Genomic DNA, 13,570 nt, shown 5'->3' on the forward strand with positions numbered 1-13,570 from the left:
GACCATGTACCTGTTTGAGCTCCTGTTTTTAATTCTTTGGGGTCTGTACCTAGGAGTGAAGTTGCTGGGTCATATGGATGCTTTCTTTTTGAGGAACCACAAAACCATTTTCCATTAGAAGCATTATTTTTTTTTTAGACTGAGTTTCACTCTTGTTGCCCAGGCTGGAGTGAAATGGCACAATCTCGGCTCACTGCAACCTCCACCTCCCAGGTTCAAGCGATTCTCTTGCCTCAGCCTCCCGAGTAGCTGGGATTACAGGTGCGTGCCACTACAGCCGGCTAATTTTTGTATTTTTAGTAGAGACGGAGTTTCATCATGTAGGCCAGACTGATCTCCAACACCTGACCTCAGGCGATCCTAAAGTGACCACCTCGGCCTCCCCAAGTGCTGAGATTACAGGCATGTGCCACCACTCCCGGTTAATTTTTGTATTTTTAGTGGAGATGGGGTTTCATCATGTTGGCCAGGCTGGTCTTGAACTACTGACCTCAGGCAATTCACCCACATTGGTCTCCCAAAGTGCTGGGATCACGGGAGTGATCCACCGCTCCTGGCCAACATACACATTATTTAAAAATGTTGAAATCAGGCCTGGTACGATGGCTCATGCCTGTAATTCCTGCACTTTGGGAGGCCAACGGGGGCAGATCACATGAGACCAGGAGTTTGAGACCAACCTGACCAACATGGAGAAACCCCATCTTTACTAAAAATATAAAATCAGTCGGGTGTGGTGGTGGAAGGCCTGTAATCTCAGCTGCTTGGGAGGCTGAGGCAGGAGAATCGCTTGAACCTGGGAGGTGGAAATTGCGATGAGCCGAGATCGTGCCACTGGCACTCCAGCCTGGGTGACACAGTGAGACTCCGTCTCAAAAAAAAAAAAAAAAAAAAAAAAAGGCCGGGCACAGTGGCTCATGCCTGTAATCCCAGCACTTTGGGAGACAGGGGCAGGTGGATCACAAGGTCAGGAGATCAAGACCATCCTGGCTAACACAGTGAAACCCCTGTCTCTACTAAAAATACAAATAAAAATTGGCCGGGCGTGATGGCGGGCGCCTGTAGTCCCAGCTACTCAGGAGGCTGAGGCAAGAGAAGGGTGTGAATCCAGGAGGTGGAGTTTGCATTGAGCCGAGATCGCGCCACTGCACTCTAGCCTGGGGGACAGAGCGAGACTCCATCTCAAAAAAAAGAAAAAAAAAAAAGTTGAGATGCTGGAAAAGGATTAGTTCCTGGCTCTTGTGTCCCACACTTTGATATGCACCTGCCGTGTTGATGCATCCTTTGTGAGTGTGATGCTTGGCCTTTGGGTTCCTTTGTCCTGCATGGTTTTTGAGGCATTTCCTTACTTGTTTTGTAGACACAGAGGAAGAGACAGAAACCCCCTTGCAGCTCAACAGGACACAAAAAAGAAATACCATCAGGGAAGCCTGACTCCCAGGGGTTTACGTCCCCTGGGGAGCCATGGAAAACTCAGGAAGTCCTCAGACTGTCGCAGAAGATAGATGAAGAGTTTCGAGGGATGGAGCAGAGCCTGAAGGCCTGTGAGATCCCGGTAGCCATCTGAGCCACCATGGCAGGTGCCCTTGTGTGTCATGTTCTCTGTAGACGGCTGCTTCCAACTCCAGGTTCTTTTCCATCGTCTGTCAACTCTGCCCTTGGCTTCAAAGTGCAAACAGCCCAGCCAGGCACGGTGGCTCACGCCTGTCATCCCAGCACTGTGGGAGGACGAGACCGGCGGATCACCTGAGGTCGGGAGTTCCAGACCAGCCTCACCAACAGGGAGAAACCCCGTCTCTACTGAAAATACAAAATTAGCCAGGTGTGGTGGCGGGCACCTGTCATCCCAGTTACTCGGGAGGCTGAGGCAGGAGAATCGCTTGAACCTGGAAGGTGGAGGCTTGCGGTGAGCCTAGATCGGACCACTGCACTCCACCCTGGGCAACAAGAGCAAAACTGCATCTCAAACAAACAAACCAAATGCAAACAGCCCAGCTAAGGTGAGCTATGAAATGTAGACATTTATAATCAAGACACATGCATTTTTCTTTTTATTTCTATTGTATTTATTTCTTCTTTTTTTGAGACGGAGTCTCTCATTCTGTCGCCCAGGCTGGAGTGCAGTGGCGTTATCTTGGCTCACTGCAACCTCCGCCTCCTGGGTTCAAGTGGTTCTCCTGCTTCAGCCTCCTGAGTAGCTGGGGCTACAGGCACCCACCACCATGTCCGGCTAATTTTTGTATTTTTACTACAGACAGGGTTTTGCCACGTTGGCCAGGCTGGTCTTGAACTACTGATCTCATGATCCACTCACCTCGACCTCCCAAAGTGCTGGATTACAGGCATGAGCCACCGCGCCTGGCCTATTTCTTGTAGTTTGAGACAGAGTCTTGCTCTGTCACCCAGGCTGGAGTATGGTGACATGATCTTGGCTCACTGCAACCTCTGCCTCCTGGGTCCAAGTGATTCTCCTGCCTCAGCCTCCTGAGTAGCTGGGGTTACAGGCACCCGCCACCACGTCCAGCTAATTTTTGTATTTTTACTAGAGACAGGGTTTTGCCATGTTGGTCAGGCTGGTCTCGAACTCCTGACCTCGTAACCCATCCACTTTGACCTCCCAAAGTGCTGGGATTACAGGCATAAGCCACCAAGCCTGGCTTATTTCTTCTTTTTTGAGACAGAGTCTCGCTCTGTCGCCCAGGCTGGAGTGCAGTGGTGTGATCTTGGCTCACTGCAACCTCTGCCTCCTGGATTCAAGCGATTCCCCTGCCTCATCCTCCCAAGTACCTGGGGTTACAGACACCCACCATCACACCGCCTAACTTTTGTATTTTTACTGCAGACGGGGTTTTGCGATGTGGGCCAGGCTGGTCTTGAACTCCTGACCTGAGGTGATCTCCCTGCCTTGCCCTCATAAAGTGCTGAGATTACAGGTGTGTAATCACCAGTTAATTTTTGTATTTTTAGTAGAAACGGGGTTTCCGCATGTTGCCCAGGCTGGTCTCGAACTCCTGACCTCAAGGGATCCACCCACCTCAGCCTCCCCAAGTGCTGGGACTACAGGCGTGAGCCACCGCACCTGGCCAATCTATGCATTTTTACTAAAAAAAAAAAAAAAAGTCGAAATGCTGACATCAGCGTCCGTTCCCATGACCTCCTGGATGAGAAGTCACAGGTAGAAAAAGGATGGGAGATGCAAATCACGCACAAAACCGTCAACCACAACCACACAAAAAATGTGCTGTCAGTCCCCAGAGCAGCCTCAACACAAATCTGAGCATCTGGGGTTCCTGGAGTCTGGACTCTGATGCACGGCCACATTTCCCCTGCTAGCAAATGACAATGGTATCCTGCAGAGCGGAAACCATGAGCCAGGAGGGCCGTCCCTGGCTGTTTAAAATCAGAATGCCCATGTGCCAGGAGGACAGGATACATTTTTTTTTGTGGAGAGCAGCCAGGGTTCAAGTGTAATAACCCAGTAATTATCCTGCTGGGGGAAGCCAGGATCGTCGGGGGAGTGGAGCAAAGAGCGGAGATGGTATCGATGGTGATAAAAACGCTGGCGTTTTCATGAACAGCCTGCTTTACCCACGGGACCCTCTTCTTGCATTCGGCTGAGGGGATAATTACAAATAATGAGAAGCGTCTGCTCTCAATGCATTGAAGCCTCTGGCGTTTGCTAAAGGAAGGGAGGAGTGTGAAAAATACGTATTTTACTATGAATGAGTCAAAGAAAGATTTCAGGACAAAAGAGACCAGCCAAGAAAAGGAGAATGTTAATCCTTGTCCCAGACCCTTTTATAACCGTTCTCCTGGCTCCAATAATTAATGTATTTGATTTGGCTCAAAGAGACAAGGGTTAACATCAAAAAAAAAAAAAAAAAAAAAAAGGCTTGCTAAGATCCGAGAAGAAAATGACTAGAGAAGGAATTTACAGTCATCAAAGGGGGATACATTTGTCCGTGGTGCATATGAAGTCAAAACAAAAATTCACATCAGAAACTCACAGCCTCTGGCCGGGCGCGGTGCCTCACGCCTGTCATCCCAGCACTTTGGGAGGCTGAGGCGGGTAGATCGCCTGAGGTCAGGAGTTCAACACCAGCCTGGCCAACATGCTGAAACCCCATGTCTACTAAAAATACAAAAATTAGCCAGGTTGGTGGCTCATGCCTATAATCCCAGCACGTTGGGGGACCAAGGCAGGTGGATCACCTGAGGTCGGGAGTTCGAGACCAGCCTGGCCAACATGGTGAAACCCCATCTCTACAAAAAATACAAAAATTAGCCGGCTGTGGTGGTGGGTGCCTGTAATCCCAGCTACTGGGGAGGCTGAGGCAGGAGAATTGCTTGAACCCAAGAGGCAGAGGTTGCAGTGAGCTGAGATCACGCCACTGCACTCCAGCCTGGGAGACAGAGCAAGACACTGTCTCAAAAAAAAAAAAAAAAAAAAAATCAAATCATGGACTAAACGACTTCTCTGAATCCAGGTACATTCGGGTTTTTCTTGGAACGAAGCAAGTGAACCTTTTCAGACTCTTTCTGAACTTGGGCGTGTCTGCTTGCTGTGTGTTTCTGGGCTCCTTGCTCCCTCTCCCTTTTCTTCACCTCTTCCCTACATTTAAACAGTGGGATTTCCCCCATAGCCGTCACAGTATCACTCCTTGTTCCTAAAACTTTAGCCGTCATCTCATCTGAAATTTTTTTTTTTTTTTTAGATGGAGTCTTGCCGTGTCGCCCAGGCTGGAGTGCAGTGGTGCGATCTCAGCTCACTGCAACCTCCGCCTCCCGGGTTCCAGCGATTCTCCTGCCTCAGCCTCCCGAGTAGCTGGGATGACGCCACCACACCCAGGTAAGTCTTTATATTTTTGATAGAGATGGGGTTTCACCATGTTGGCCAGGCTGGTCTTGAGCTCCCCACCTCAGGTGATCCGCCCGCCTCGGCCTCCCAAAGTGCTGGGATGACAGTCAGGATCCACCACGCCTAGCTGTCATCTTAAATTTCTTACAGGAAAAAAAAAAAATCACAATGTATTGTCACAGGGAACTACTTCTCACCTTGCCAACTTTCAATTTTGCAGTGCAATCAACAAAGGCAACTTTCAGAGCAGAAAGTGACACAGTATTAATTGTATCTTGCGGAAATCCACGTGTCTTGCACATGAAATCTGCCTTGTGTGTCACTGGAGGGCAGAGCCGTGAGGAAAAGAATTGCTTTCCACGGCTGAGCTTCTACTCAATGCCGGGTGTTTAAAACACGGTGTGGACTCAGTGGCTGTGAACAGGCCTGAGACGTCATGTGAGGAAGGTAGGTTACCAGGCTCCTGGCCAAAAGCAGACTCTATGGAACTTGTCACAAAATGCAAAACTGTAATATAAACATCTCCAAGACACTTAGAAAGTAGCAATGGGCATACTCGCTGAGGAGGAGGGAAAACAAGCATCAAGGTATTCTCAGCCTTCCGGGCGTGTGAGAAGTCGGCCGTTCTGACCCCTCTCTGATGGCTAAATTTTCATGACTGGGTAAGAAAAGAGGGGCCCCTGGAGATTCTATCCTGCCACCGACTGACTGAGGACCAAGTTCTTTATGTGTATTTATTTCTTTATTTATTTTGAGACGGAGTCTTGCTCTGTTACCCAGGCTGGAGTGCAGTGGCGCGATCTCGGCTCACCGTAACCTCCACCTCCCGGGTTCAAGCGATTCTCCTGCCTCAGCCTCCCGAGTCGCTGGGACTACAAGTGCCCGCCACCATGCCTGGCTAATTTTTTTGTATTTTAGTAGAGACGGGGTTTCACCGTGTTGGTCAGGCTGGTCTCGAATTCCTGGCCTCGTGATCTGCCCACCTAAGTGCTGGGATGACAGGCGTGTGAGCCACCGCGCCCAGCTTTCTTAATGAGCCGTGAAAAATCAGTGGTTCTAAGAATAAGACCAGGATATATTATTTACGTAACTAAGGATTTGTGATTTTCATGTTTATTAAAACTTTTTTTCAAAGGCAGCGTTCTATTTAAATAAAGGATGGAAAAAGCTGTGCACAGGTCAGGGGTCTATGACGGCTTCTGCTGGCTGTAGTTTTGTATCTGCTGGGGCAGGTTGGCTTCCCAGGCGGTCTTCCGGCTTTTCTGTCTTTCTTCTTTTCTCCAACACAAATGACCTGTTCTCACCCTTTCGGCGTGCTCACCTACCCTTATCCTCATCGTCTCGTGCAAGAACCCTGATGAACTGTGAGACTCTTTTTTTTTTAAAGACGGAGTCTTGCTCTGTCACCCAGGCTGGAGTGCAATGGTGCAATCTTGGCTCACTGCAACCTCGGCCTCCCAGGTTCTAGCGATTCTTCTGCCTCAGCCTCCCGAGTAGCTGGGACTACAGGCGCCCGCCACCACGCCCGGCTAATTTTTGTATTTTTAGTAGAGACGGGGTTTCACCGTGTTGGTCAGGCTGGTCTTGAACTCCTGACCTCAGGTGATCCACCCTCCTCGGCCTCCCAAAGTGCTGGTTTTACAGGCGTGAGCCACCGCACCTGACCCACCTGTGAGACTCTTAAGACCCAACTGAACTGTGAGGCTTTTAAGATCCCCCCTCCTCCCCTCGTAAAGCGGGTATCCTACTGGGACAGTTGGGTTTAGAGCTACCCTCTGAAATTTCTACTTCTGTAGTAAGTAGTTTTTGATACTCACTCCTTAACAAATTGTCAAACGCCACCAGCATCCCCCCTCGCTCTCTCGTTTTTTCTCAATCGAATTCCAATGTCAAAGACATTAGGAGGAACAATAGTATCAGGGAAAGAATAAGTTCTTGGCGTCTGGTCTCAAAAGCCGGCAGGGTCATTGTGTTTACCCACAGGGATTCTGAAGATCGTGCTGGCGTGCCCGTGCGAACTTCTTCTCGTTGTATGAGCTGGTATACAGTGAAGCATTGTCTGGGTAGAGAAAGGTCACTTACTGTGTCAGAGGGCATCGAAAACAAACAAGCACAATCAATAAAGAACAGAAAAGCCCCCTGCTATTCTATGTATTTATATGCTCCAGCTCCTATCTTTTGATATAGACCACCAATTTCTTAAAAAACGGCATGGAAAACTAGTATTTTTTCATCAAGTTTTTTATTTAAAAAACTGGATGAAAGACTACGTTTTTTTTTTTTTTGAGATGAAGTTTCAGTCTTGTTGCCCAGGCTAGAGTATAATGGCACAATCTCAGCTCACCGCAACCTCCGCCTCCCAGGTTCAATGATTCTCCTGCCTCAGCCTCCCAAGTAGCTGGGACTACAGGCATGCACCAACACGCCTGACTAATTTTGTATTTTTGGTAGAGACGGGGTTTCACCATGTTGGTCAGGTTGGTCTCGAACTCCCGACCTCAGGTGATCCACCCGCCTCGGCCTCCCAAAGTGCTGGGATGACAGGCGTGAGCCACCGCGCCCAGCCGAAAAACTAATATTTTTAAAGATCCTTAATTAAGCCACAGAATTGCAAGAAAGCACCAAGGCATATTCATTAATTTGGTCAGCAGGTTGTTCAACAAATGCGGATTTATTTCCCGCTGACTGACTGATAAGACGGTAGATAAAGTAGATAAAGAATCGATAACCTCTGGGCTGAAGAAGTCCACAGTTCTAAAGGGATTCTGCAATTCATTCTCTAATTTCAAATAAGTGTGGTTTAAATAATCTCAGATGATTGGTTCCTACAGGTGTTCAAATGTCAAGGGTTTTATAAACTGCTGAAGTTATTATGGTTTTATGTCCTAGTGTTGGCGGTGACTAAAAATAAGAACTAAATACGTTTAAGGGATGTGAGTTTAAAAATAGAATACTACAATAATTTAAAATGGGCCAGGTGTGGTGGCTCACACCTGTAATCCCAACGCTTTTGGAGTCCGAGGTGGGCGGATTACCTGAGGTCAGGAGTTCGAGACCAGCCTGGCCAACATGGTGAAACCCTGTCTCTACTAAAAATACAAAAATTAGCTGGGCGTGGTGGCAGGCACCTGTAGTCCCAGTCACTTGGGAGGCTGAGGCAAGAGAATCGCTTGAACCCAGGAGGTGGAGGTTGCAGTGAGCAGAGATTGCAGCACTGCACTCCAGCCTGGGTGACAGAGTGAGACTCCATCTGAAAAAAGAAAACAAAAAATTAAAAATGGCCAGTGACAGCCAGGCGCGGTGGCTCACGCCTGTCATCCCAGCACTTTGGGAGGCCGAGGTGGGTGGATCACGAGGTCAGGAGATCGAGACCATCCTGGCGAACACGGTGAAACCCCATCTCTACTAAAAATACAAAAAATTAGCCAGGCATGGTGGCGGGCACCTGTAGTCCCAGGTACTAGGGAGGCTGAGGCAGGAGAACCTGGGAGGCGGAGCTTGCAGTGAGCTGAGATCGTGCCACTGTACTCCAGCCGGGGCAACAGAGCGAGACTCCATCCCAACTCTGTCTTAAAGAAGAGGAAGGAAGGAAGGGAGGGAGGGAGGAAGGAAGGGAGGGAGGGAGGGAGGGAGGGAGGGAGGGAGGAAGGAAGGAAGGGATTCTGTTTCAAAAAAAAAGAAAAAGAAACAGGAACAAGAAGGAAGGAAGGAAACTGTCTCAAAAAGAAAGAAAAGAGAAAAGAAAGAAGAAAAAAAGAAAGAGAAAGAAAAGAGAAAAAGAGAGAGAAGGAAGGAGGGAAGGAAGGAAGGGGAAAGGAAAGGAAGAAGGGAAGGAAGGAAGGAAGGAAAGGAAGGAAGGAAGGAAAGGAAGGAAGGAAGGAAATACATAAGCCATTGCAACCGCAGAACATCATTCACCTTTCATGAGGTGAAGGCAAACACCCGTTCCCTTTGTCTCCAGATTTCAGTTCCCAAGGTCATAGCCTAAAGTCCCTGGGAGGAATTATTTCTCTGCTGAGCCCTTTCCTCAGAAACTTGAGTAAAGCCAGGAATGTCAGTTGCAGGTTTTCACATGTCTCCAGTGAACTGTGTGGAAGGGAAGGCATTTTCCACATGGATTCTTTTCGGTGAAGATAAAGATGCTGTCAGAGATTGGTGGAAAATAAGAATAATTTTCAAAGAGAGAAAAGACTTTTGGTGATGCCAGCCTAATTTCTTCTAATTCCCTTCTGCAAAACAAAGAGCAGATGGGCCCAAAAAGCTATTGGGGGAAAAAAAGCGCATGGGTATTTTATAGAGAAATCAGCAAACGAAGAGGAGTGCATACATGGAAAAGACTGAATTTGTTCCTGCTCTTGACAAGTAGGAGAAATACTGAATAATCGTTAGGATTGTTGAGGACTATAATAAGAATGACAAGAACATTCTGAGCACTTACTAAGAACCAAGCCCTGTGTCCAATTCTTGATTTAAAACCATTCATTTCATTTTCTCAGAAAACCAGAAAGTTAATACAGGTTGAGGATCTTTTATCTGAAATGCCTGGGACTGGAAGTGTTTCAAACATTTTTTTTCAGATTTTGTTATATTTGTATATTTAATGAGATATCTTGGGATTGGGCTCTTGTCTAAATGCAAAATTTGTTTATGTTTCACATGCATCTTTTTCTTTTTTTTTTTTTGAGATAGAGTCTTGCTCTGGCACCCAGGCTGGAGTGCAGTGGCACGATCTCAGCTCACTGCAACCTCCGCCTCCTAGGTTTAAGGGATTCTCCTACCTCAGCCTCCCAGTAGCTGGGATGACAGGTGCATGCCGCCACACCTGGCTAATTTTTTTGAATTTTTAGTGGAGACAGGGTTTCACCATGTTGGTCCGGCTGGTCTCGAACCCCTGACCTCAAATGATTCACCCGCCTCGGCCTCCCAAAGTGCTGGAGTTACAAGCATGAGCCACCACGCCCGGCCTCATAAGCGTCTTATACAGATGACCTGAAGGTAATTTTATACATTTTAACAATTTTGTGCATATAACAAAGTTTTGACTGCATTTTGACTGTGACTTTGCACATAAGATCAAGAGTTCCTTGTCCTTCATCAATGAACATCCTGACACATACCACCTTAGTATCATTGTAATTTTCCACTTGTGGCACCACGCTGGTGCTCAAATAGTTTCAGATTTTGGAGCATTTCAGGTTTTGGACTTCCAGATGAGGAACGGTCAACCTATATTATCATTCCTGCATTTTATAGAAGACGGAACTAGGAGCCAGGTGCGGTGGTTCACGCCTGTCATCCCAGTACTTTGGGAGGCTGAGGCGGGTGGATCACGAGGTCAAGAGATCAAGACCATCCTGGCTAACACGGTGAAACCCCGTCTCTAATAAAAATACAAAAATGAGCCGGGTGTGGTGACAGGCGCTGTAGTCCCAGATACTTGGGAAGCTGAGGCAGGAGCATCACTTGAACCTGGGAGACGGAGGTTGCAGTGAGCCGAGATCACGCCACTGCACTCCAGCCTGGGCGACAGAGCAAGACTCCATCTCAAACAAAAGAAGAAGAAGAAGAAAGAAGAAAAAAGAGGGGAAGGGGAAGGAAGAAGAAGGGGAAGAAGAAAGAAGGGGAGGAAGAAGAAGAAGAAAGAAGAAGAAGAAAGAAGAAGAAGAAGGAAGAAGAAGAAGAAGAAAAGAAACTTGAAAGAGTGTGTGAACAGAGTCTCGTTCCTTTCATGACTTTTTAGGATACATGGAAGATTCAAACACAAGGAGTCTCACCTGAGACCCCGATGCCTCCTGCCATCCATAAGCTCAAGCAATAAAGACCCTTCTCCCAGTTCTCAGCCTCCATCTGCTGAGGGCTGCGTAGTGTCTGCTGAGGGCTTGCTCTATCTCTGCTTCAGAGATGGTGCTTTCCTGGTGTTCTCACATGGCAGAGGGGCAGAAGGAGCCAGCAGAATCTGTCAAGCTCATGCATGAGGGCAGTCATCCTACCTCCTGATGGCCCACGCTTCCTAATACCCATTATCTGGGGGGTTAAGTTCCGACACGTGAATTTGGCAGAGGCACCATCATCCAGACTATAGCCATGTTCTTGTGCCTGATTCCAAGTCTGGGGCACATGCGTCTGACTAATGGGAGCTCCATCATCGGCCAGTACCTTAGAAGACTGCCATTTGTCTTTCTTGGGAGGAGTCAGGACGTTCTTCACCATGCAGGTCTCTTCCAGTGGGATTTCTCCAGACTCAGGCATGCTGTCTCCTGCTAGACCGCTAGGACCGGAAAAAAAGGAGGATGGCTCACACCGTCACTAACTGGACAGAGGGGAGGGAGCAACCAGGGATGCCCGTTGGGTTGGAAATTTGTTTACATTTCTACTGCAAAGCAAGGACAGATGAATCGCACCAGCACCAATGATGAAAGGAGATATTGGAGGACAGGATCTCATTTTCTGAGGCGCTCCTGCTGCATCCCGATATTTCCACTACACTGTGTTTACCTCACTTCTCGTAAGGCATTCACAAGGGAGAAGCCACTTGTTGTTGCTAGAGATACATTTATTGAAAAGACAGAGCAAACCCACAACAGGCAAAAGCAAAATTTCCAGAGTCTGAAAATCATGATGCTGGTGAGAGGCAGAGAATGCATCGTTCCCACTTCAGAGCTGCTTTTCTGAGAGTTGCTATGACAATGATGGTTTCATTGCATGGTTTCAGAAATGCTATGGTTGGGATGTTTGTACCCCTCCATACCTCGTGCTGAAGTTTCATCACCAATGCTGAAAGTGGGGAGTAATGGGAGGTGTTTGGGTCACGGGAGTGGATTCCTCATGCACAGATTAGTGTTCATCCTTGAGAGTGTCTCTCTTATGAGTTCCCACGAAAGCTGGCTGTTCCAAAGAGCCTGGACGCTCCCCACTCTCTCTCGCTCGCTCTCTCTTGTGTCCTGTCTCTACATGTGGTCCCTGCACACCCGGCTCCCCTTCCTCTCTGTGTCCCCACCCAAATCGCATCTTCTAGCTCCCATCATTCCCATGGGTTGTGGGAGGGATCCAATGGGAGATGACTGAATTATGGGGGCGGGTCTTCCTCATGTTGTTCTCATAACGGACGGGTCTCACGAGATCTGCTGCCATCCATGTAAAACGTGACTTGCTCCTCCTTGCCTTCCACCATGATTGTGAGGCTTCCCTGGACATGTGGACCTGTAAGTCCAAAACAACCTCAGTCTCGGGTGTGGCTTTATCAGCAGTGTGAAAACAGAGGAATACACTCTCTCGCTCTGAGTGGAAGCAGCCCGAGGCCCTTACCAGATGCACATGTCCAATCTTGAACTTTCCAGCCAGCAGAATCATGAGCCAAATAAACCTCTTTTCTTTATAAATTATCCAGCCTCAGAGATTCCTTCACAGCAACACAAAACAGACGCAGCCAGAGAGTACGTAGGGAGCAAGTGAATTAGGTCAGAGTGACACGGGGCTCCTAGGAACTGGGATTTACCACACACACCTGAGTGGAGGTAATGGTTGGAGATTAGCCTGAACACCCAGGTCTGTCCTGTCAGGATAAAACCTCCCTCCTGCAAGCTCAGTCTTGATGTAAATGACACGCGATGTGTCCCAGAGACTGGATCCACATGAAAATGGCCTGGGGGTTAACATTAGCCTGTGCTTTGCGGTGAGATCCACGCAGGTTGGAGTCGGTGCTTAGCTGGTACACGACTCCTGCCTGACCTTGCAGATGAGGCTGATCTCCAATCTCCGACTTTCCCTTTGTGAGGATTCAATCCGGTACGCGCAGTTCCAGAGGCATCAGCTGTTCTAATGATAAGAGGGAATGATAATATGGACATTGCTGTCATTTCTATTGCAGATGGTTTCTTCTGCAAAGCCAGAGGTGGTATGTCTACGTTAGAGGACATGGGAACCCGGAATGGTGGGATTCTTACACTAACTCAATTGAACATTCTCAGGAAAGTGCATCAGACACGTTTACTGCTGCCTCTGCAGGTTGTGAGTTCTCAAAACACGTTACCTGATGCTCTTCCTTGAACACGCTCTTTCTTAGAAACTCCTTGCATATAGGCCGGGTGTGGTGGCTCACGCCTGTCATCCCAGCACCTTGGAAGGCTGAAGTGGGTGGATCATCTGAGGTCAGGCATTCGAGACCAGCCTGGCCAATATGGTAAAACCCCGTCTCTACTAAAAATGCAAAAATTGGCCAGGCTTGGTGGCAGGCGCCTGTAGTCTCAGCTACTCAGGAGGCTGAGGCAAGAGAATCCCTTGAACTCGGGAGGCGGAGGTTGCCGTGAGCCGAGATCGCACCACTGCACTCCAGCCTGGGCGACAGAGCGAGATTCTGTCTCAAACAACATCAAAGACACAAAACCTCTTTGCATAGAAGCCTGTGATGGAAGGCAGACCCCGTGGGCAGCCATCATCTCTTCCCCAACAGCAGGCTGAAAGCTGTCACTTTGATGGCAAGGGGAGAACTCCAATTATCACATTGTCCAAACAGGCTCCCACTGAAGTCTCAGTAAGGTTGGCTACAGGAAGCGCTATCTGCTGTAATAAGTTATCATTTATCGGGCTGAAACAACACTAGTATATGGTCCTACAGTTCTAGAGGTCAGAACTACAACAATGAGCCTCCCTGGGCTAAAATCACGGTGTCAGCAGGCAGTGTCTCTCTGGAGGCTCTAGGGGAGGAGCTGTTCC

The 13,570-nt window shown here is 48.3% G+C and overlaps 1 long non-coding RNA gene across 1 annotated transcript in view; it reads right to left on the reverse strand.

The window, feature by feature from the left end:
* Positions 1-5,936: 5,936 nt before the first annotated feature.
* The window catches only part of LOC141409395 (uncharacterized), a 36,095-nt gene continuing 28,461 nt past the window's right edge, over positions 5,937-13,570 (reverse strand). Inside the window, exons 3-5 of the long non-coding RNA XR_012429895.1 lie at positions 10,633-12,673; positions 8,777-9,000; positions 5,937-6,917 (exon numbers count right to left, since the gene is read on the reverse strand). This is a non-coding gene — a long non-coding RNA (uncharacterized lncRNA). The remainder of the gene's footprint in view (positions 6,918-8,776; positions 9,001-10,632; positions 12,674-13,570) is intronic.

The sequence above is a fragment of the Macaca fascicularis genome, chromosome X, assembly GCF_037993035.2.
Source record: "Macaca fascicularis isolate 582-1 chromosome X, T2T-MFA8v1.1".
In the NCBI taxonomy this organism is placed as follows: Eukaryota; Metazoa; Chordata; class Mammalia; order Primates; family Cercopithecidae; genus Macaca; species Macaca fascicularis.